The following is a 21954-nucleotide window of genomic DNA, read 5'->3' as shown; positions in this document are numbered from 1 at the left end:
CGGGCCTGGAGGAAGACCGCGGGCGGCGGCTGCGCTTCCCGCGCCCCGCAGCTGCTGGACCGCGGCCTCGCTGCCACCCCAGCGCGCCGCGCTCCGAAGTTGAATGAGTTTAACAATCACCGGGCTTCGGGAGGTCCTGCGGCGGGTTCAGGCCCTGCGCCGGGACCTGGGGGACCGGGGTCGGGCGCGGCTCGAGATGGCAGTGGGCGGGGCGGGGGGTGCTGGCTGGGGTGCGGGTCTTCCCTCTGGAGGGGGTCACCCTGGAAAAGGAAGTGGGAATTAGGATTCGACATGCGCAGAAGGTTGCCTAGGACACCTGTCCCCTCTCCCAAAACCATTTTAACACAGCACCCCCCCCCCCCCCGCGCCCCTGGTCAGTTCTCTTAATTCTCTACCTCCAGCCCTTGGATGGTGGAGAAAGCAGAACTGTTCAGTCTGGTAGGAAATCGAGTGGTACCTGGCTGGGGCGGGGGAGGGGGGCAAAGGGATTAAGGAGTGAGAAGAGTCTGGGGCTGCGAGTCTATGGTAGCAAGTGCTTGGTATAATACTTGTGAAGCCCTGCAAAATACCCTCCCACCCCCAGAAAGGCCAGAGTCAAGTTGAGAGAGTTCTGTGAAGTAGAAAGTTCATTGATTCCACATTTGTATTTGCAAGGCACAGCATCGCACATAGCCATTTCTTATTTGTGGGAGTCAGGAGCTCCTTTTAAAGGTCTTGCGTGGAGCTCCCGGGCTACAGCTGTAAACCACCAGCTGCCATTGGGCCAGAAGCAGCTGCCCTTCGGTAGGAAAGGAGTCACTGGCTTGAAGAAAGTGAAGAAATTGGTTAGTGCTTTGGAAGTATACCAGATACCAGTTAAAAGTTCGATGTCTCCTCCCTCTGTCTGTCTCTCCTCCCCGCTCCCCTCTCTGTTGGTGTGTATCTCTCTTGGGGCTTGAACTCAGGGTTTGGGCTCTGTCCCTGAGTATTTTTGCTCAAGGTTCAGAGCTCTATCACTTGAGCCACAGCTCCACTTCTAGCTTTTTTTTTGGGGGGGGGGGGGGTTAGTTAGAAATAATAGTCTCATGGACTTTCCTGCCCGGGGTTGGCTTCGAACCTCTTGGGTAGCTAGAGTTACAGGGTTGAGCCACCAGGGCCTTGCAGAAGTCCCCTTTATAATGTAATACTTTTCCTAGAAACTGTCTTCTGTCAATTAAATGGTAATTAGCTACTGAAACAGGCAGGTATGGGTCAGTTTTGCCCTTTCAATTTAGCAAGAATTGCATCCTCTGAACCCGAGATGGCACACGAATAGTGAGTACAACCACCACTAAAAGATGGCCTGAAGAAAAATTTTAAAAAAGGGGCCAAGATTATCAACAAAAAATAGACTCAACATAGCAGAAGCCCACCGATTGAGCAAAATTACTTGATAATAAGATTAATCATCAATTACAAATATGCAAGTTTTTAATTTGAAAAAGTCCATAACATTGCTAAACTTACCTGAAATTTACCAAGTTGCAGATATTAGATTTTCGTTGCATTGACAGTATTCCCCTAAATAGGAAGATATGTGAGTAATGCTTTCTTTTAAGATGTTTTGCCAGACATAGGTGCCTCATGCCTGTAATCCTAGTTACTCAGGAGGCTGAGATCTAAGGATCATGGGTTTGAAGACAGGGTAGAACAGTCTGTAAGACTCATCTCCAATTAAATTCACCTCCCCAAAACAAAAACAGAACAGAAGTAGAACTATGAGTCAAGTGGTAGAGTGCTAGCCTAGAGCAAAAAAAAAAAAAAAAAAACTCAAGGACATCGCCCAGGCCCTGAGTTCAAGTCCCAGAACTGGCACACACACATATACAAACAAAAAATTTATTCTCAGGACACTTCATAGTAAGTGTTTACTCATCCTAATCACCATGTAGGGCTGGGAAGGTGGCTCAGTGGTAGAGCACTTGCCTCGCATGCATGAGGCCCTGGGTTCAATTCCTTAGCACCACATAAGCAAAAAAAGCTGGAAATGGGCCTGTGGCTCAAGTGGAACCTTGAATTGAAACGCTCAGGGACAGCTCCTAGGCCCAGAGTTCAAGACCCACAACTAACCAAAAAAAAAAAAAATCACTTTGTAAACTAGTAACAGCATACCAGCTGGATTAGAGATCTATAGTATCTTTCCTTCCTAGTAATCTAATAATGTTTACTTGATTGCTTATTTTGGTAATTAAATTATAGTCTCCCTGCTCTGCTATAGGCAGTCATACAGCAGGGACTATATGTCCTCTGCCTAAGGGTATGTGTCAAAAGTCAGCACAGACTGGAACTCAGTGACCACTTTGAAATATGCTGAATGCATGAATGAACATAAGAACTGGGGAGAAATTTGGAGGACAAGGTAACTTACCATTTTAGTATTGACTCTGTGTGTGTGTGTGTGTGTGTGTGTGTGTGTGTGTGTGTGTGTGTGTGTGTGTGTGTGTGTGTGTGTGTGTGTGTGTGTGCGCGCGCCAGTCCTGGGGCTTAAACTGAAGGCCTAGGCACTGTCCCTGAGTTTCTTTTGCTCAAGACTAGCACTCTAACACTTGAGCCACGGCGCCACTTCCTGCTTTTTCTGCTTAAATGGTACTTAAGGAATTGAACCCAGGTCTTCATGCATGCTAGGCAAGCAACTCTACCACTAAGCCACATTCAGCTCAGATGTGTTGACTTTGAGGTTATCTGCCCTTCATTCTTGGGAGATCATTTATTATAAGACTGGTTTCCTAGCTTTTGCTTAACACATTAAAAAACAGAGCATCTTCTGACTCCTTCCAGTTAATAAGTCGTTATTTATACTTGCCTTCTTTGTCTGGAGTTAGGGGAGATATCAGCATCCAATAATGATGTATTTAAAGTGTCCTTTACTGTGGCTATGTATTTAGGTATACCTTCCTTTCCCCTCTTAAATAAATAGCTCTTCTCTACAGTTTTCTATATGACTCTCTTTTCCCCAGTCCCTGGAAAAATTCTTGCGTTTACCTCAACCTAAAAATAGTCCAGGATCTGGTCACATGACAGACCAATTCTAGGACTTTGCTGGAAACTTCCTTAACTGTTCCAAGACCAACCAGAGCAGAAATGAAAGACCAACCAGTCTTTATGTCCTGCTGATACTCTGGACGGCTTTTAGTAAGGAAGGTGAATAGAACTTTTTCAGCCAGGCACCAGTGGCTCATGTCTGTCATCCCAGCTACCTAGGAATCTGAGATCTGAAAATCATCATTTGAAGCCAGCCCAGGCAGGAAAGTTCATAAGACTCTGCTTTGTTGTTGTTTGTTTGTTTGTTGCCAGTTGTGGGGCCTGAACTCGGGGCCTGGGCACTGTCCCTCAGCTCTTCAGCTCAAGGCTACCACTCGAGGCACAGAGCCACTTCCAGCTTTTTCTGCTTATGTGGTGCAGAGGAATTGAACCCAGGACATCATGCATGCAAGGCAAGCACTCTACCACCGAGCCACTTTCCCAGTCCCTCCATGAGACTCTTGTCTCTCATAAACTACCAAAAAAGCCCAAAGTGGAGCTGTGGCTCAAGTGGTAGAGTGCTAGCCTTGAGCAAAAAAGCTCAGGACAGTGCCCAGGCCCTTAGTTCAAGCCCCATTACCAGCACAAAGAAAAGAAAAGGGCTTGAACTCTGGGCACTGTTTCTGAGCTCTTCAACTCAAGGCAAACACTCTACCACTTGAACCACACAGCCACACCTGATTTTCTGGTGGTTAATTGGAGATAAGAGTCTCACTGACTTTCTTGCCAAGGCTGGCTTTGAACCGTGATCCTCCTGAGTAGCTAGGATTACAGGTGAGAGCCACGGCCCCCTCCTCCCCAAGCTTTCCCTGTTTTTATAAATAAGATTATCAAATTAATTTCTGAAGTACTTGATGTAGTGTGAATTCCAGGTAAACAGTGATCAATTATGTTAATACTTGAGATATACTTGTGCTAAAAATAATTATCCATTGTTTACAGGAAACTTAAATGGAATTGGTTGTCCCGCATTTCTATTTGCTAAATCTAGCAACCCTACCTAATGTAACTAATTTCAAAAATCAACCACCATGGTATCTATTGTTGTTGTTGTTGGTCATGGGACTTGAACTCTGGGCCTGGGCCTTTGTCCCTCAGCTCTTCAGCTCAAGGCAAGTGTTCTACCACTGAGCCACAGCATCACTTCTGGTTTTCTGGTGGTTAATTGGAGATAAGAGTCTGCCAGACTTTTGTGTTCAGGCTGGCTTCAAACAATGATCCTCAGATCTCAGCCTCCTGAGGAGGGCGGACCAGAGATAGTACACATCCATCATCTGAGCACTTGGAGGGAACTGAGGCAAAAAAAAATTTGTTCCAGGCCAGCTTGGGCTACAATATGGAGACTCTGTCAGAAAAAAAAAGAAACAATATAGCCCTTTATATCATTTATTGTAAGTTGTTAATGTCAGATATTTATTATAAATAATTTTATTTATTTATTATTTTTTTTTTGTCGGTCGTGGGGCTTGAACTCTGGGCCTGGGCGCTGTCCCTCAGCTCTTCAGCTCAAGGCGAGTGCTCTACCACTTGAGCTACAGTGCCACTTCCGGTTTTCTGGTGGTTTTTATTGGAGATAGGAGTTTCATGGTCTCTCCTGCCCGGGCTGGCTTTGGACCGCGATCCTCAGATCTCAGCCTCTTGAGTAGCTAAGATTACAGGCGTGAGCCACCAGCGCCCGGCTTATAAATAATTTTATTATAAATGCCTAGTTACTGTATATGTAATGGACTTCAGTGACAATATAACTGTTGCCTAGTTTTTTTTTTTTCTGGTCCTGGGGCTAGAACTTGCCCTGGCTGCTGCTGTCCCTGAGTGCCTTTTGCTCAAGGCTAGCTCTTACCATTTGAGCCACTGCACCATTTCCAACTTTTTCTGAGTAGTTTATTGGAGATAACAGTCTCACAGACTTTCCTGCCAGGCTGGCTTTTAACCATAATCCTCAGATCTCAGCCTTCTGAGTAGCTAGGATTACAGGTGTGAGCCACAGGTGCCCAGCAACTGTTGCCATGTGTGTGTGTGTGTGTGTGTGTGTGTGTGTGTGTGTGTGTGTGTGTGTGTGTGTGTGTGTGTCCTGATACTTAAACTGCCGTGTGTGTGTGTGTGTGTGTGTGTGTGTGTGTGTGTGTGTGTGTGTGTCCTGATACTTAAACTTAGGACCTGGATGTTATCCCTGAGCTTTTTTTATTCAAGGCCAGTACTCTACTACCACTTGAGCCACAGCTCTACTTTCACTTTTTTGGTGGTTAATTGGAGGTAAGAATATCTCAGTCTGGGCTGGGAAGGTGGCTCAGTGGTAGAGCGCTTGACTTGCATGCCTGAGGCCCTGGGTTTCAATTCCCAGCACCACATAAGCAAAAAGAAAAAAGCCGGAAGTGGCACTGTGGCTCAAGTGGTAGAGCACTAGCCTTGAGCTGAAGAGCTGAGGGACAGCGCCCAGGCCCAGAGTTCAGGCCCCATGACCGGACCCAAAAAAAAAAAAGAATATCTCAGTCTTTTTTGCTTGAGTTTGAACCTAGATCTTCACATCTCAGCCTTCTTAGTAGCTGGGATTACAAGTGTGAACCATCAGAAACTGGCATCTTGTCTTATTTCTAACATTAGGGGGAAAACATTCTGTTACCTCTAATATTACACCATCAGATTAAAGACATTCCCTTCTATTCCTGCTTATAAATATTTTTTTTGGGGGGGGGTCAGTTGTGGGGCTTGAACTCTGGGCCTAGGTACTGTCCCTCAGCTCTTCAGCTCAAGACTAGTGCTCTACCACTTGAGCCACAGCATCACTTCCGGGTTTTCTGGAAGTTAGAGATAAGAGTCTCACAGACTTTCTTGCCCAGGCTGTCTTAGAACTGTGATCTTCAGATCTTAGCCTCCTAAGTACTAGGATTACAGGCGTGAACCACCAGCGCCCAGCTATGTTTTTATCATGAAAAGATGATTTTGGATTTTATCAAATGCTTTTTGTTTGTCTATTGAAATAATCATGTATTTGACCTTCTGTTAGTATGATGTATTACGTTGACTGATTTTCTTGTTAACCTTCCCTCACATTCCTGAGATAAAGCCCACTTGGTCATGGTGTGTAATACATTTTGTATGTTTCTAGATATAAGTTTTCTTGTATTCTGGTGATGGTTGCTGTGACTATATTCATAAGAGGTTTTGGATTACAGTTTTCTTGTGATATCATGTCTAGTTTTGGTATCAGGGTGATACTGGCCTCATAAGATGAGTTGAGAAATCTAGCTTGCTTTATTTTTGCAAGAGTTTTAAAGCATTATTGATATTTTTTTGAGCACTTGGTAAAATTCACTAAAGGAAGTCATCTTACAAAGTTTTTCTTCTATAGTCTTGTTATTTCTGTAAGGTTGGTAGTGATATCACATATAATTTCTGATATTAGTGATCTGCATCTCTTTTTTTCTTAGTTTATATAAAAGTGTATTGATATTTTGAAAAAAATAAACTCAGGTTTGTTTATTCTATTTTCACTCTATTTCATTTATTTCTGCTTTTTTTATTTTTATTTTTTTTTTGGTTGGTCATGGGGCTTGAACTCTGGGCCTGGGTGCTGTCCCTCAGCTCTTCAGCTCAAGGCGAGCGCTCTACCACTTGAGCCACAGCGCCACTTCTGGTTTTCTGGTGGTTTATTGGAGAAGAGTCTCGTGGACTTTCCTACCTGGGCTGGCTTTAAACCATGATCCTCAGATTTCAGCTTCCTGAGTAGCTAGGATTACAGGCTTGAGTCACTGGCCCCAGGCTTTAAAGGGTTTTAAGTGGGTGTTTGTGACCATCATTGAACAAGTGTTTTATAAGATTACTTTGACTACTTTGAAAAGATCAATACTGAGTCTAGATTTGGGCAGATGATTTAGAAGCTCAGATAAGGCTAGTGTTGTGTAGTGGGGAATGAATAGATTTAAGACTTTAAAAATAGGGCCTGGCACCGGTGGCTCACGCCTGTAATCCTAGCTACTTGGGAGGCTGAGATCTGAGGATTGCAGTTCTAAGCCAGCCCAAGCAGGAAAGTCTGTGAAACTCTTATTTAATAAACCACTAGAAAATCAGAAGTGGTATTGCGGCTCAACCAGTAGAGGGCTCGCCTTGAGCTGAAGAGCTGAGGGACTGCGCCCAAGCCCAGAGTTCAAGCCCCACAACCAACCAAAAAAAAACCCAGAACTTACAGCCGGGTATGGTAGTGTTGTAATCCCAGCCACTCCAGAGGCTGAGGCAGGAGAATCACAAGTTCAAAACCAGCTTGAGTAGAGGTATAATTTGAGTGTTAGAGTACTTTCCTGGCAAGCTTAAGGCCCTAAGTTCAAACTCCAGTATTGCTAAAGGGGATAGAGGAACAAAAATAAAAACAAACAATAAAAAAGTAGAGGTTAGAGGCATGGCTCAGGTGGTAAAGCACTAGCCTAGCCAATGAGCGAAGCATCAGCTACCAAGTTCAAGTTCTGGTCTTGTACCAAAACAGAAAAAGTAGGGCTGGGAAGGTGGCTATGTGGTAGAGTGCTTGCCTTGCATGCATGAGGCCCTGGGTTCGATTACTCAGCACCACATAAGCAAAAAGAAAAAAGCTGGAAGTGGCGCTGTGGCTCAAGTGGTAGAGCGCTAGCCTTGAGCTGAAGAGCTGAGGGACAGCGCCCAGGCCCAGAGTTCAGGCCCCATGACCGGACCCAAAAAAAAAAAAAAAGAAAAAGTAGAACTTGGTGATGGATGAAAGGGAGGGTGGCAGCCTTCAGAGAAATGTCTGTGCTTTTTTTTTTTTTTGGGGGGGGGGTGTCCAGTCATGGGGCCTGAACTCTGGGCCTGGGCGCTGTCCCTCAGCTCTTCAGCTCAAGGCTAGCGCTCTACCACTTGAGCCACAGCGCCACTTCCGGCTTTTTTCTTTTTCTTTTTTTTTTGCTTATGTGGTGTCTTCCCAGCCCCAATATCTGTGTTTGTATTAGACTCTTGAAAAGGCCAAGTTTTGAAGGAGAAAGCCATGGATTTTGTTTCATATTCATTGAGTTTGCCCTATGAGGACAGGTAGCTTGTTTTCAGAGGAATGGTTGATACTGATAATTCTAAGATTCCCTAAATTAAATCATAAGGATGGGAGGAAGGAAGATAGTGCAATTAGTTAACTACTGTGAGCTAAATCAACAAAAGAATGTCCCCCATTCCTGAATGTATGATAAAACCTTGATTTTGGGGGCTGGGAAGGTGACTCAGTGGTAAAGTGCTTGCCTTGCAGGCATGAGGCCCTGGGTTCAATTCCTCAGCACCACATAAGCAGAAAAAAGCCTGAAATGGTATTGTGTCTCAAATGGTACTCCTCTAAAGAACTGAGGGACAGCACCCAGGTCCACAGTTTAGGCCCCATGACCAAGAACAATAACAAAAAAACCAACCCTGATTTTGAACCCTAGAGGATAGGCCACCCACCAAGTGCCTTACTAGAAAACTTTCCAGACTGTGAGCCCCCATCCAATTTAGAAATAAGTACTTCTTACAGTCTTCAGCCTCTGTAGGACTCAATGTAAAAAAAAAACCCAAACATTTCCTTCCCCAAATCTTCACCATAAAAAATGTATTTAGATTTTAGATGAAGTGGTCATATATCTTTTTTTTTTTTTTTTTTTTTGGCAGTCGTGGGGCTTGAACTCTGGGCCTAGGCGCTGTCCCTCAGCTCTTCAGCTCAAGGTGAGTGCTCTACCACTTGAGCTACAGCGCCACTTCCGGTTTTCTGGTGGTTTATTGGAGATAGGAGTCTCACAGTCTTTCCTGCCCAGGCTGGCTTTGATCTGTGATCCTCAGATCTCAGCCTCCTGAGTAGCTAGGATTACAGGCGTGAGCCACCAGCGCCCGGCTTGAAGTAGTCATATTTCTGACTGCTGTCTAGCCTGAGTACTAGTAGTCATGTAAAGTCTCAGCGTTATTCCCCTAATCTGATACTGCCTAGCTGACCTAGCTAAATCTCCACCCTACCATACCTAATCTTGTTTATCTTTCAGGACTCAATGCCTGTTCTGGACATCTGGCTGAAATTTTTTCATTTAAGATGGCTGCCAGTGAGGCCAGATACCCTCTAACTTTGTTATAATTCCTTCTGCCTGCTGATTCCTCCCAGGGCCAGTTGTCATGTTGATAACTGAAAAGAGCAAAAAGAGGTGGCAAGAAGTTTTCCAGGAGAACCTCTGCTCATTACAAGGGAAAAAAATAAATAAATAAATTAAAAAAAAAATATATATATATATATATCCTTTATCTTAGCTGGCCTATCTTCCCCCATCATTTTTTTAAACCCTGTATTCATAACCTCCTGACCCCTAAATAGTTGAAATGTTGGTTTTGTGAATTTAGCTCCTGATTTTCCTGTTCTTCACAAGGAATAATTCTCCTTTGCTACTCAATGGCACTTAGTCTCCTTATTAGTTCCTCAATTCTGAAAGTTTTCCCATTCCAAAGTTTGGGGTCAAAAGTTGGTAATAGGGGCTGGGAAGGTGGCTCAGTGGTAGAGTGCTTGCCTTGCATGCATGAGGCCCTGGGTTCGATTCCTCAGCAACCACATAAGCAAAAAAGAAAAAAGCCGGAAGTGGCGCTGTGGCTCAAGTGGTAGAGCATTAGCCTTGAGCTGAAGAGCTGAGGGACAGCACCCAGTCCCAGAGTTCAGGCCCCATGACCGGACCCCCCCCCCCAAAAAAAAAGTTGGTAATAAACCAGGTGCCAGTGGTTTAATCAGGAGGCTGAGATCTGAGGATGGCAGTTTGAAGCCAGCCCAGTCAAGGAAAGTCTGTGAGGCCCATCTCCAGTTAACCAGTAACATTATTTTTTAAGCCAGAAGTGAATCTGTGTGACTCAAGTAGTAGAGAGTTAACCTTGAGCACAAAAGCTTAGGGACAAAAACCTAGATCCTAAGCTCAAGCCCCAGACTGGCCTGCACACAAAAATTAGTTGGTAACACATGTGATGGCAAAGAGAGAGAGAAAGAGAAAGAGAGAGGGGGGCGGAGAGAGGAGGTGGGGGAGAACCAAATTAGGTGTGCTGATATAATCCCATACTTAGGAGGCTGAGCATGAGTGCAAGGCCAGCCTAGGCTAATATAGTAAATAATACTGTTTAAAAAAAAAAAGATGAGCTGGGCTCCAGTGACTCACACCTGTAATCCTAGCTACTCAGAAGGCTGAGATCTGAGGATCACAGTTCAAAGCCAGCTCTTGAAGAAAAATCCGTGAAACTCTTATCTCTGATAAACCTCCAGAAAACAGGAAGTGGTGCTGTGGCTCAAGTGGTGGAGTGTTCGCCTTGAGCTGAAGAGCACAGGGACATTGCCCAGACCCAGAATTCAATACCCACCAATGACAAAAAAAAAAAAAAAGATGAAATGATCAAGATACCAGTGATCTCAGTCAGCTCCCTCAGGAACCTGCTTGAGGCAGGACCTCAGAGGAGATTAGCTAAATAGTAGGTGGAAAGGAAAGGAAGGGAGATGGGAAGATAAGTACAGGGAAGAGGGTAGCCAGAAAGGGGGCTGGTTTGTTTAGCAGAAAAAGGAAAAAGAGTCGAAAAACACAGAGAAGTTCTTCCCAGGAAAACATAGCTAAAATCAGACTCTAATAAACAAGGAAGAGTTCTAGGAAGACAGACCAAGGGCATCCAAAGCTCAGAAGTTATTTGGCAGTAGTTAGGAGGAGGGACAGGCCCCACTGAACTGGATGGGAAGGTAGACAGGATGGGTGTATGTGATGGGAGATGGGAGATGAGAGACCATGATTTTTTTTCTTTCTGAGAAAGAGAGCAAGGCCATCCACTGAGCATGTGGGACAAGGAGTGGGGATGTAAAGTTGATGAAAAATGGAAAGTTTGAATAAACAATGGGAATTACAAAAGTAATATGACCTAACTGGGGTGATGTTGAAGGCTCACTTAGAGAATCTCTGAAACCTATCTGCCTGTGATATGCCTTTCTAGAATAACATTCACACTACTGATAATCAGGTCTATGAAGAAGTTAGATACTTAGGCTCATTAGAGTTTGGAGGTTTTCCAGGTAAATAAAATGGGGGAAAAAAGGAAAATAAAGTGAAAACAATTGTTCCCTATGAAATTTATGGTCTAGGCAGAATATTGATAAGATAAGAAGATAAGAAGAATTGAAAGAAAGCTGATATGGGTCAAGGAGTAAAAGTCTCAATAGGCTGGGTTCACTAGAAGCTGTTGCAGGAATAGTTTTGTGGATGCAGGGAGTGTGAAGATCTTTTTCCTACCTCCTGGGTGAGGGCTGAGACACCATAACTAGAAAAAAACGCGCATAAGGAAATAACCATGGTCCAAAGAAACAGTGATACTTGTGTATTTTTACTCTCAGTTTGATAACTGGACAGTGAAGAAATCTAATGAGAACAAGGGAGTATAAAGTCATATACTGAGGGAACTTGGTAAGGTCTGTTTACTCAGACTTTTCTGTGTTCCTTCATCTTTTGAGATAAGGATGTTCCTTTCCTCTGAATAAAGGAGGGCATTTCTCAGATGACCTGCCTCATGGAAAAGTAAGAATGACTTTCCTCCGTTGGCCATTTTCTCAAATTCCTTCAGCCTAAAATAATATGCCATATTTTGGAATAGTGTATCCTAAATTCCTCAAAGAAGAGGTAGGGTCTCCCTGACTCTGCCCAGGCTCTCCTCAAACCTCAGTCCTCCTGTCTCTGCCACCCAAAGGAGCAGGAGTAACAGGCATGAGCCATTGTGCCCTACTGTGTACTACAGAAAAGAAGAAAAGTGCAAGCTATTTATAGTTGTGGAGTTTTTTTTTCATTACTGGTACCAGGATTGAATTTGGTGCTTCATGAGGAGAGCTGGCAAGATATTGCTTATCCACACCCCCATCCCTGTTTATGTGTTGTTTTTTTCTATAAGATGAAGTCTAATTTCCACTGATTGTGTGCCTGAGACCAGGTCTACCTACTTTTAGATTTTCCCTTGTTGTAATCACAGGTATACACCACTGCATCCAGCTTCCCTTCCATGGAAATGGAATCTTATAGACTTTTCTGCTCAGGCTGGCCTGACACCATAATCCTCCCAATATCAGCCTCCCAAGTAACTTGTGATAACCATCACAAATCACTGTACCTTGCTCAGGATTCTGACAACCATTTTAATACTCTGACAAGAAACTTCTAGCAGATCTTTATGTAAAGACAAGTGTCTTCATCATTGTTCACCATCTCCTCATAGACCACTGTATGTATTATAAAGGGTCTGGTGTAGAAGAGTCTTATTTCTACAAAAATTAATACATTGACATCATCTAACACTGGGAACACCACCATCACTCCATCTGTGCTGTGGAACTCCTATGTCTGTCTTAAAAGGATGCCAATATCTATTTGCATATTACATATTAGCAAAGCCAAATTCCTTTCTCTTTTTTTAGATTAAAACATATAAATAGAACTCTAGCATTGTCTTCCAAAACCCTAATGGTGTCTCATGCACACCCAGTGTTTTAAATTTCTGCTAGCATAGGGTTCCACAGTCAAGAGGTAATACTCCCTTCTCTCTCTCCCTCTCCCTCTCTTACCCCCCACCCCCCACTTCTCTCTTTGATCATAGGGCTTGAACTCAGGGCCTGGGTGCTGTCCCTTAGTTTCTTTGTTCAAGGCTAGCGCTCTTCCACTTTGACCACAGTGTCACTTCTGCTTTTCTACTGGTTAGTTGGAGATGAGTCTTACAGACTCTCCTGTTCAGGCTGGCTTTGAACTGTTATCCTCAGATTTCAGCCTTCTGAGCAGCTAGGATTACAGGTCTGAGCCACTGGTGCCAGGCTATACTTCTTTAAGGATATTATTATATGACATGCAGAAGCAGGAAGTACAGAAAATACTAAGGAGTTTAAATAGGATGACCAGAGGATGTATCATTGCAAAAAGAGACATCAGAATAAAGATTTCAAGAAGGTGAAAGAAAATCCCTTGTAGATATCTAGGGGAAGAACATCCTATGCAGGAAATAGGAAGTACAAATGCCCTGAGACAGAAGAATACTTGCCACTGAGTTATAGTCACAATATTACTGTATAGACAAGGCTACTTCTCAAATTCAGTCAAGGCATATCTGAATATACTGGAACAATTTTGGGGAGGAGCAGTACTGGGGATCAAATCCAGGCCTGTGCTTTACGACCTGGTCCATGTCTCCAGCCCTGTTTTTGCTGCTTATTTTGGAGGTAGAGTGTCACAAAGTTCTCTGCTCTCGCAGGCTTTAAATTGTGATCCTCCAGATCTCAGCTTCCTGAGTAGCTAGGATTGCATGCACCACCACTTAGCCTTTCCTCTCCATTTCCACTCGTTTTGTGTCTGTGTGTGTGTGTGTGTGTGTGTGTGTGTGTGTTCTAAAGACTTTTTTGTTAGCATATATTAGTTGTATGAGAGGGTTCCATATATACATGTAATGTACCCCGTCAGACTCACCTTTTTTTCCTCATTTCTCCTTTTCCCTTCTTTTTTTTTTTTTGTCAGTCGTGGGGCTTGAACTCTGGGCCTAGGCGTTGTCCCTCAGCTCTTCAGCTCAAGGCGAGTGCTCTACCACTTGAGCTACAGCGCCACTTCCGGTTTTCTGGTGGTTTATTGGAGATAGGAGTCTCACGGTCTTTCTTGCCCAGGCTGGCTTTGAACCGAGATCCTCAGATCTCAGCCTCCTGAATAGCTAGGATTACAGGCGTGAGCCACCAGCGCCTGGCTACCTTTCCCCTTCTTAAAACAAGTTCAGTGTTTCATCATTGTTCTATTTTAATACATGCAGGTAAAGTACTTCAACCACACTCACCGTTATTTACCTGTCTGTCAGCCCCTCCCCCATCCTGTAAAAGACAGTGGTGATGCCATTCTCTTCAAGTCACAGTGCATACAGGCAGCCTGATACCACCTCAGCCTGACTGACTGAGGTTGTGTTTGTCAGGTTTCCTCCATCCTGTAAATCTGCTCTTTCCCCTTCTTTACATACTGTACTTTAAAAAGGAATCCACATCTTGTCTTTGGCCTTTGCAACTCCAGGATTCCATCATCTCCCTCAAAGCCAGGGAACCTGCTTGAACCAGAACATTTCCCTTTATCACATCTATGGAATAGAACACTGCTGCCATGAGTTTACAAGCAAACTGGTACCCACCCACTAATGTATGTCTCAATGATGGTGAGGGGAATGTCCTTTGGGAATATTTTTTGGGGGACCTGAGACCGGGACTCAAACTTGGTACCTGACCCTTTCACTTACTGGCTAGTGCTTTACAAACTGAGCCACACCTCCAACCCCCCTCTGGGATCTCTTAGGTGATATAGTACATTTCAGTTCATAGATGATACCTTTTTAAAACTGGAGATCTTTCCAAAATTATATTAGAAAGTTTTAAAATTCCAATTGTTGACTATTTCAGTCAATAAACCAAGTAATTATTAGAGCCTTTTCCAGTGGTACAAGCTAACACATTGAATCCCAGTTACAAAGGAGGCAGAGATGGGAGCATCACAGTTCAAGGCCAGCCAGGGAGAAAAAGTTATCAAGACTCTATCTCAGAAAAGCTGGGCCATGGGGCTTAGTGGAAGAGTGCTTGCTTAGCATGCATGAAGCCCTGGGTTCGACTCCTCAGTATCACATAAACAGAAAAGGCCAGAAGTGGCCCTTTGGCTCAAGTGGTAGAGCGCTAGCCTTGAACAAGAGAAGCTCATGGACAGTGCCCAGACCCTGAGTTCAAGCCCCAGGACTGGCCAAAAATAAAAAGTTGGGCCTGGTCGTTCATCTTGGTTTTTTTTTATTAGTCCGGTTGTGGGGCCTGAACTCTGGGCCTGGGCACTGTCCCTCAGCTCTTCAGCTCAAGGCTAGCGCTCTACCACTTGAGCCACAGCGCCACTTCCGGCTTTTTTTTTCTTTTTTTGCTTATGTGGTGCTGAGGAATCAAACCCAGGGCCTCAGGCATGCAAGGCAAGCGCTCTACCACTGAGCCACCTTCCCAGTCCATGGTCGTTCATCTTGTATTCCCAAGTACTCAGGAAGAAGAGATAGAAGGATTGTGGTTGAGAGCTGGAACGTGGTGAAAGTGCAAGACCCTACCTGAAAAGTCAACCAAATCCAATGTTAATGTTCTATCTCCATTTTTTCACATATTCTCCACATTTCTACAAATATAACTTAGCAAAGCCAAGTGTGGTGGCTCACCCCAGTGAGCCCAGCACTCTGGAGCTGGAGGAGGAAGATCACAAGTCTGAAGTCAGCCTAGACTACTTAGTAAGACATCATCTCAGGAAAAAAAAAAAAAAAAAAGGCTGGGCACTGGTGGCTCACTCCTACAATCCTAGCTTACTCAGGAGGCTGAAATATGAGTACTGCAGTTTAAAGCTAGCCCAGGCAGGAAAGTCTTGAGGCTCTTATCTCTAGTTAACTACCAGAAAACCAGAAGTGAAGCTGTGACTCAAAGTAGTAGAGCACTAGCCTTGGACAAAAAGAGCTCAGGGACAGTGCCCAAACCCTGAGTTCAAGCCTCATGACCAACAACAAAAATTATAATAAATTATTTCTATCCAGTTGAATTGTGGACCACACAAAAGATTTAACCCTAATTATATATCTAGAGCTGTTGTTCCTAAATGAGGGTGATTTTTCCTCCCAGGATATCTTTGGCAATGTCTGAAAACATGTTTGGTTGTTACAACATGGATGGCAGGAGGTTGCTGGACTTAGTATAAGTCAGAAATGCTCCTACTTATCCTATAAGGCAAAGTACATCCTTCACAATGAAGTAATCCAGCCCAACATGGAGAGAGACTCCAATCTACAGGTAGCTAAGGATGACTGACGTGAGTAGAACTAGGAAAACAGACATCCTGCAAATGATATTAACATTATGCCTTCCAGAAAAGAAAGGACAGTTGCTTCGTTGTGGGTGGAAGTTTATGGAAAGGTGTGGGTGTTGTGGAATCATAACTTTGAGTCAACTCAATACTTTCATTCCAAATGCTGATATTATATCAATTCCAATCCATGCCCTGTCTTTCTCTAGAGAGATTGGCAAGGGTGTGAAATCAGCTTAGGTTGTAATTCTAAAACCAGCACAATTAAATTCTGCTCCATTTTCAAAAGGAATAGTCTGCAGGAAGAGCAAATAAAAGATTCTTTTAGGGCTGCCATGGAACTTTTGTTCCCTGTCTGTGACTTGAACCGAATGTTAAGTGGCCTGAACTACTTGAAATTTCAAGTTTTTCAGTGTGTTTAAATGAAGCCACCACCATCCTTCCTATCAAATAGTCAAATGTAGCTGCAAAATACTTGCTTGTGTGGTCACTGCCCCATAACTGACAAAAGATTAAAGACTTATGATTTGGATGCCCCTATATCTGGTGTCCCATTGACAAATTGTTCAATGGTGCACTGAAATTTAATGATAAGAGTAAATCAACCTGGAATCCTAAAGCTGGGATTGAGGATACAACTTAGCAGTACAGTGCTCTCCTAACATGTTCAAGGCCCCATGTACCATTGCCAGCTACACATACACACACACACATACACACACACACACACACACACACACACACACACACACACACAATGTGAATCTATTTCCTGGAAGCAAGTCTGTTTCTTGGGACAATTCTCCTTATTAGTCAATGAAAACAAAACAAAAAAAACAAAACCCAGAAACCATACAAACTGTCCTTTTTAAAATTTGTGGTGAGACACATACATAAAATGTATCATCTTAGCTATTTTAAAATGTATAGTTGAGTGGAATTAAAAACATTCATAATGCTGTGCCACTAACATCTTTTTTTTTTTAATGGGTTATGGGGCTTGAAACACAGGGCCTGGGTGCCATCCCTGAGCCTCTTTGTGCTCAAGGCTAACACTCTACCAATTGAGCCACAACACTACCTCCAGTTTTTTGAGAGGTTGATTGGAGATAAGAGTCTCACAGAGACTTTTCTGGGCCAACTTCAAACCTGGTCCTCAGATTTCAGCCTCCTAAATAGCTAGGATAACAGGCATGAGCCACAAGTGCCTGGCCTCCATCTATCTTCATAACCCTTCTCAACTTCTAAAAGTTAAAATTCTGTACCAATTAAACAGTAATTCCTCATGCCCCTTGTCTACAGGCTACACTTATGATTTTATTGTATGATTTTTATTTTTTATTTTTTGCAGTGCTGGGGATCCATCCCAGGGTTTTGCCCCTTCTCAGTGCTGTGCCACTGAGCTGCTACATCCCCAACTGAGTCCTTGGATTTTCTTTTTATTTTTTCTTTTTTTTTTGCCATGCCTGGAGCTAGGCTAGTGCTCTACCACTTGAGCCACAGCGCCATTTCCAGCTTTTTCTGTTGATGTGGTACTGAGGCACCAGCGTTTCATGCATGCTAGGCAAGCACTCTAACACTAAGCCACATTCCCAGCTGAGCACTTGGATTTTTTTTTTTTTTTTTTTTTTTGGTTAGTCATGGGGCCTGAACTCTGGCTGGACCTTGATGCTGTCCCTCAGCTCTTCAGCTCAAGGCTAGCACTCTACCACTTGAGCCACAATGCCACTTCTGGCTTTTTCTGCTTATGTGGTGCCGAGGAATCGAACCCAGGGCCTCATGCATGCAAGGCAAGCACTCTACCACTGAGCCACCTTCCCAGCCCAAGCCCTTGGATTTTTTTTTTTTTGGGTCCGGTCGTGTGGCCTGAACTCTGGGCCTGAGCGCTGTCCCTCAGCTCTTCAGCTCAAGACTAGCGCTAGCCACAGCATCACTTCTGGCTTTTTTTTTCTTTTTGCTTATGTGGTGCTGAGGAATCGAACCCAGGGCCTCATGCATGCAAGGCAAGTGCTCTACTACTGAGCCACCTTCCCAGCCCAAGCCCTTGGATTTTTAAGACAGAGTTTTGCTATATAACCCAGGTGGATATTAGATTCATAATGTTCTCAGCCTCCAAAATGCTGGGATTACTGACTTGCTGTACCATGCCCAGCTTGTCGGTATGATGTTAACTATTCTGATTGCCTCTTTTTTTTTTTTTTTTTTTTGTCAGTCGTGGGGCTTGAACTCTGGGCCTGGGCGTTGTCCCTCAGCTCTTCAGCTCAAGGCGAGCGCTCTACCACTTGAGCTACAGCGCCACTTCCGGTTTTCTGGTGGTTTATTGGAGATAGGAGTCTCACAGTCTCTCCTGCCCGGGCTGGCTTTGAACCGAGATCCTCAGATCTCAGCCTCCTGAGTAGCTAGGATTACAGGCGTGAGCCACCAGCGCCCGGCTTCTGATTGCCTCTTTTAAATAGCATCCTGCTGTATTTGTCTTTTTGTAACTGACTTATTTCTCTTATTGAAATGTATTCCAGATGTCATAGTTAATACATTAGAATTTTTTTTCTTTTTAAGGTTGAGAAAGATTCTGTTGGTAGTTACTACATTTTGCTTAGCCATTCATCTATTGATAGATACTCCACATTTTAGCTATTATGAATAATGCTGCTGTAAATATGAGTGTACTAATCTCTCTTTAAATGCCACGTTTAGCTAGGTGCTGGTGGCTCATACCTCTAATCCTAGCTACTTAGGAAGCTGAGATCTGAGGATTGTGATTGGAAGCTAGTCTGGGCAGAAAAATCTGTGAGACTCTTATCTCCAATTAAAAATATCAAAGAGCCAAAAGGATAGTGGTGCCTTTTGTCTTCAGCGAAAAAAGCTCAGGGAGGGGACTGGGAAGGTGGCTCAGCAGTCGACCACTTGCCTAGCATGCATGAAGCCTTGGGTTTGATTCCTCAGCACCACATAAACAGAAAAAGCCGGAAGTGGTGCTGTGGTGCAAGTGGTAGAATGCTAGCCTAGAACTGAAGAGCTCAGGGACAGCGCCCAGACCTAGAGTTCAAGCCCTGTGACCGACCAAAAAAAAAGCTTAGGGACAGCACATGAACCAGAGTTCAAGCCCCAGGACTGGAAAAGAAAAAATTGGAGGGCTGGGAGGTACCTCAGTGGCAAAGTGTTTGCCTACCAAGCACAACACCCTGGGTTTGACAAGTCCCAGTACTAAAAAAGACAAGACAAAAACAGACCAATAAATAAATAAATAAATAAAACCCAGAAACAAAAACAAAAAAAGGGGAAAAAAAGAAAAGAAAACCCCTAAAACTGTTTTTGCTGGGCATTACCATGAGCCTGTAATCCTGGCACCTCAAGAGGCTGAGATCTGGGGATCACAGTTCAAAGTCAGCTGGACAGTAAAGTCCGTGAGACTCTTATCTCCAAATAACCACCAGAAAACGAGTGATGCTGTGGCTCAAAGTGGTAAGAGTGATAGCATTGAGCAAAAAAGCTCAGGGGGCAGTACCCAGGCTCTGAGTTCAAGCGCCAACCAATAACTTGCCTATTATGACTGGAGAGCCAGACAATCCATCTAGGCACAGTTAAAGGTGACAAAAGAATTTTATTTACAGCAGAAAAGGGGTCTGCGGCTCCCTTTTACTGGGCTAGATACCCAGAACCAAGATCAGCCTCAACCACCAAACCTCCAAGCCTCCAATGGGCAGCCCTTACCTTTATTAGTTGGTCTGCCAACCTCCAAACCCCAGACCCCCAAAAGCTCCAAACTTCCAAAAGAGAAGACTTTTCCTTTTCCTTCCCAGGCCTCTCCGCAGGCCTCTCTGCAGGCCTCATGCCTCTCCACAGGCTGTCCTGCTCTGCTCCTGTAGAAGCCTCTCCACAGGCTAGAGCATTGCTCTACTCTGCTCCAGGAGAGGCCTCTCTTAGGCCTGCCCTGGTCTGCTCCAGTAGGCGCCTTTTCTGTCTTTCTCCCCACCATGTCTCTCTCTCCACCCCTGCTCCTCAAAACACTGCGCCCCTCCCCCTCCCTCCAACGGCTCCAACGGTTTCAACTGCCACTCAGGCCCATCCCCCAAGCCTCCCACTGTCCAACCGCTGGATGCCCCACCCCCTCCAGCAGTCGGGCCCCAGAACAGTGACAACAGTCTCTCGATGTCTTTCCCCCCTCCTGCTACAGCCTGCTGCATGATGATGTCAGCGCAGGGGCGGCCCTTCCCACCCCTTCCTGCCCCACTGGTTACCACACTGCCCTCACCAAAAAAAAAGAATTATTGATGTCACAGATAATGGAGAACTACAGGGGAAAGTAGAAGGAAGAGGAAGAGGTAGGAATCTTAAAATGGGAAGACAAAAGGGTTAAAGCTCAGATTACTGAAGCCCAGACACTGAGTTGAAAATGCTGCCTGGCTTAAATTGGTATCTTAGTATCCCAGAAGAGGGACCGTATAAGTGTTGCCTCATACCTCTGAGAAAGGTTGTGGCTGGCAGGTGCTAACTCCTCTGAGGGAATGTGATGAGGCTAGCTCTGAGTGTGCAGAGACGTCCAGAGCTTGAACCCATGCTGCAGCTGGCATGGAGAGCTGTTGCCTGGGTGATACCAATAGAAACAGGAAGCAAACAGGAAGGCGCAAATCCTTTCTACCTTCATTCGGCCTTCTGATGTCCCACTATTGGTAGAACCTAACAGAGACGAAGGGAGCAAAGAAAAATGTGGACTTCAGGGATCCAGTTCTAGTCCCAAAGAGGTGGAATTTGAAACTGAGGAACAATTTCTTCATAACCAGGATAGTTTTTTGTTCAGATGGTATGCAAAAGGATGACAGGTGCACATGCTTGTAATCTCGGCACTCAGTGACTTTTTTTTTTTTTTTGGTCGGTCGTGGGACTTGAACTCTGGCCCTGGGCACTGTCTCTGAGCTCTTTAAACTCAAGGCTAGTGCTTTACCATTTGAGCCACAATGCCACTTCTGGTTTTCTGGTGGTTATTACAGGCGCAAGCCACCAGTGCCCGGCAATTTCGGCACTCAGAAGGCTGAGGCAGGAGCATAACAAATTCAAGGCCTGCCTGGGCTACATACATAGCAAAATCCTGCCAACTAATAATAATAATACAAAATGAGAAACGGCACTCTAGGATATTTCACAGGGTTCAAGCGGAGAGAGGTACAACATATGCTGCATAGAGAGGAGGGAGGAGCTAGTTTGCAGCATGAGTAAGGATTTGTTGGGTTTGATAAATTTAACGAGAAATCTGGGGCCCAACATAGTACAATTCAAGCTTTAAAGTCTCCTGATTGGCCAATATGAAATTAAACAAAGAGAAATAATTCTGTGTGTGTGTGTGTGTATACACATTCATGTGTGTGTTAGACAATTTTCAATCACTATAACAAAATACCTGAGCCAATCAATTAACAAGATTCACACATTCCATGACAAAGGAATAGCATACAACACACATTACTTGCCTGACATAGAACAATTGTTAACTACTGAGCAAAATAATTTAATAAGTAGGTGACATTATGATTATTATAAAAGAATGGCATAAACTATTGATGACTATAACATGGTATATACTGGTAATGAGGAATATATTATTATTTAAACACACTGTCTCTCCTATGTACTGTCATCATTTCATAGTTAAGAAAAGTAATGTAGAGGTCTGGGAATGTGGCTTAGTAGTAGAGTGCTTGCCTAGCATACATGAAGCCCTGGGTTCGATTCCTCAGTACCACAAACACAGAAAAGGCCAGAAGCGGTGCTGTGGCTCAAGTGGTAGAGTGCTAGCCTTGAGCAAGAGAAGCTCAGGGACAGTGCGCAGGCCCTGAGTTCAAGCCCCAGGACTGGGGGGAAACAAATAAGTAAAAAGAACTGTAGTAGCAAAACACTACCGAGGTAATAAAGATTCAAAAATTGTACATGGCAATCGTGAAGGTTTTATAAGCTTCCTCCTTCAAAGCCAAAACATAGCACACAAATGGTATCGCAGAAATAATAACACCACTTTTCTGAAGGAACGTTCAGCCTTCCCCATTTTCATAGGTCCTTTGTTCAACAGTGAATAAACTGGATTAACAGCCGC

At 44.2% G+C, this 21954-nt stretch overlaps 1 long non-coding RNA gene across 1 annotated transcript; it reads right to left on the bottom strand.

The window, feature by feature from the left end:
• Positions 1-633: 633 nt before the first annotated feature.
• On the bottom strand, positions 634-20436 carry LOC138833036 (uncharacterized). Its single transcript, XR_011373760.1, has 3 exons — positions 20330-20436; positions 1486-1539; positions 634-802 (listed from the first exon to the last, which is right to left on the bottom strand). It is a non-coding gene; the product is annotated as an uncharacterized lncRNA (long non-coding RNA).
• Between the last annotated feature and the right edge of the window lie 1518 nt (positions 20437-21954).

The sequence above is a fragment of the Dipodomys merriami genome, unplaced genomic scaffold (genome assembly GCF_024711535.1).
Source record: "Dipodomys merriami isolate MVZ:Mamm:240054 unplaced genomic scaffold, mDipMer1.0.p SCAF_1, whole genome shotgun sequence".
Lineage (NCBI taxonomy): Eukaryota > Metazoa > Chordata > Mammalia > Rodentia > Heteromyidae > Dipodomys > Dipodomys merriami.
Note: the sequence above shows the minus strand (reverse complement) of the source record. Positions and strands in the feature narration are given on the sequence as shown.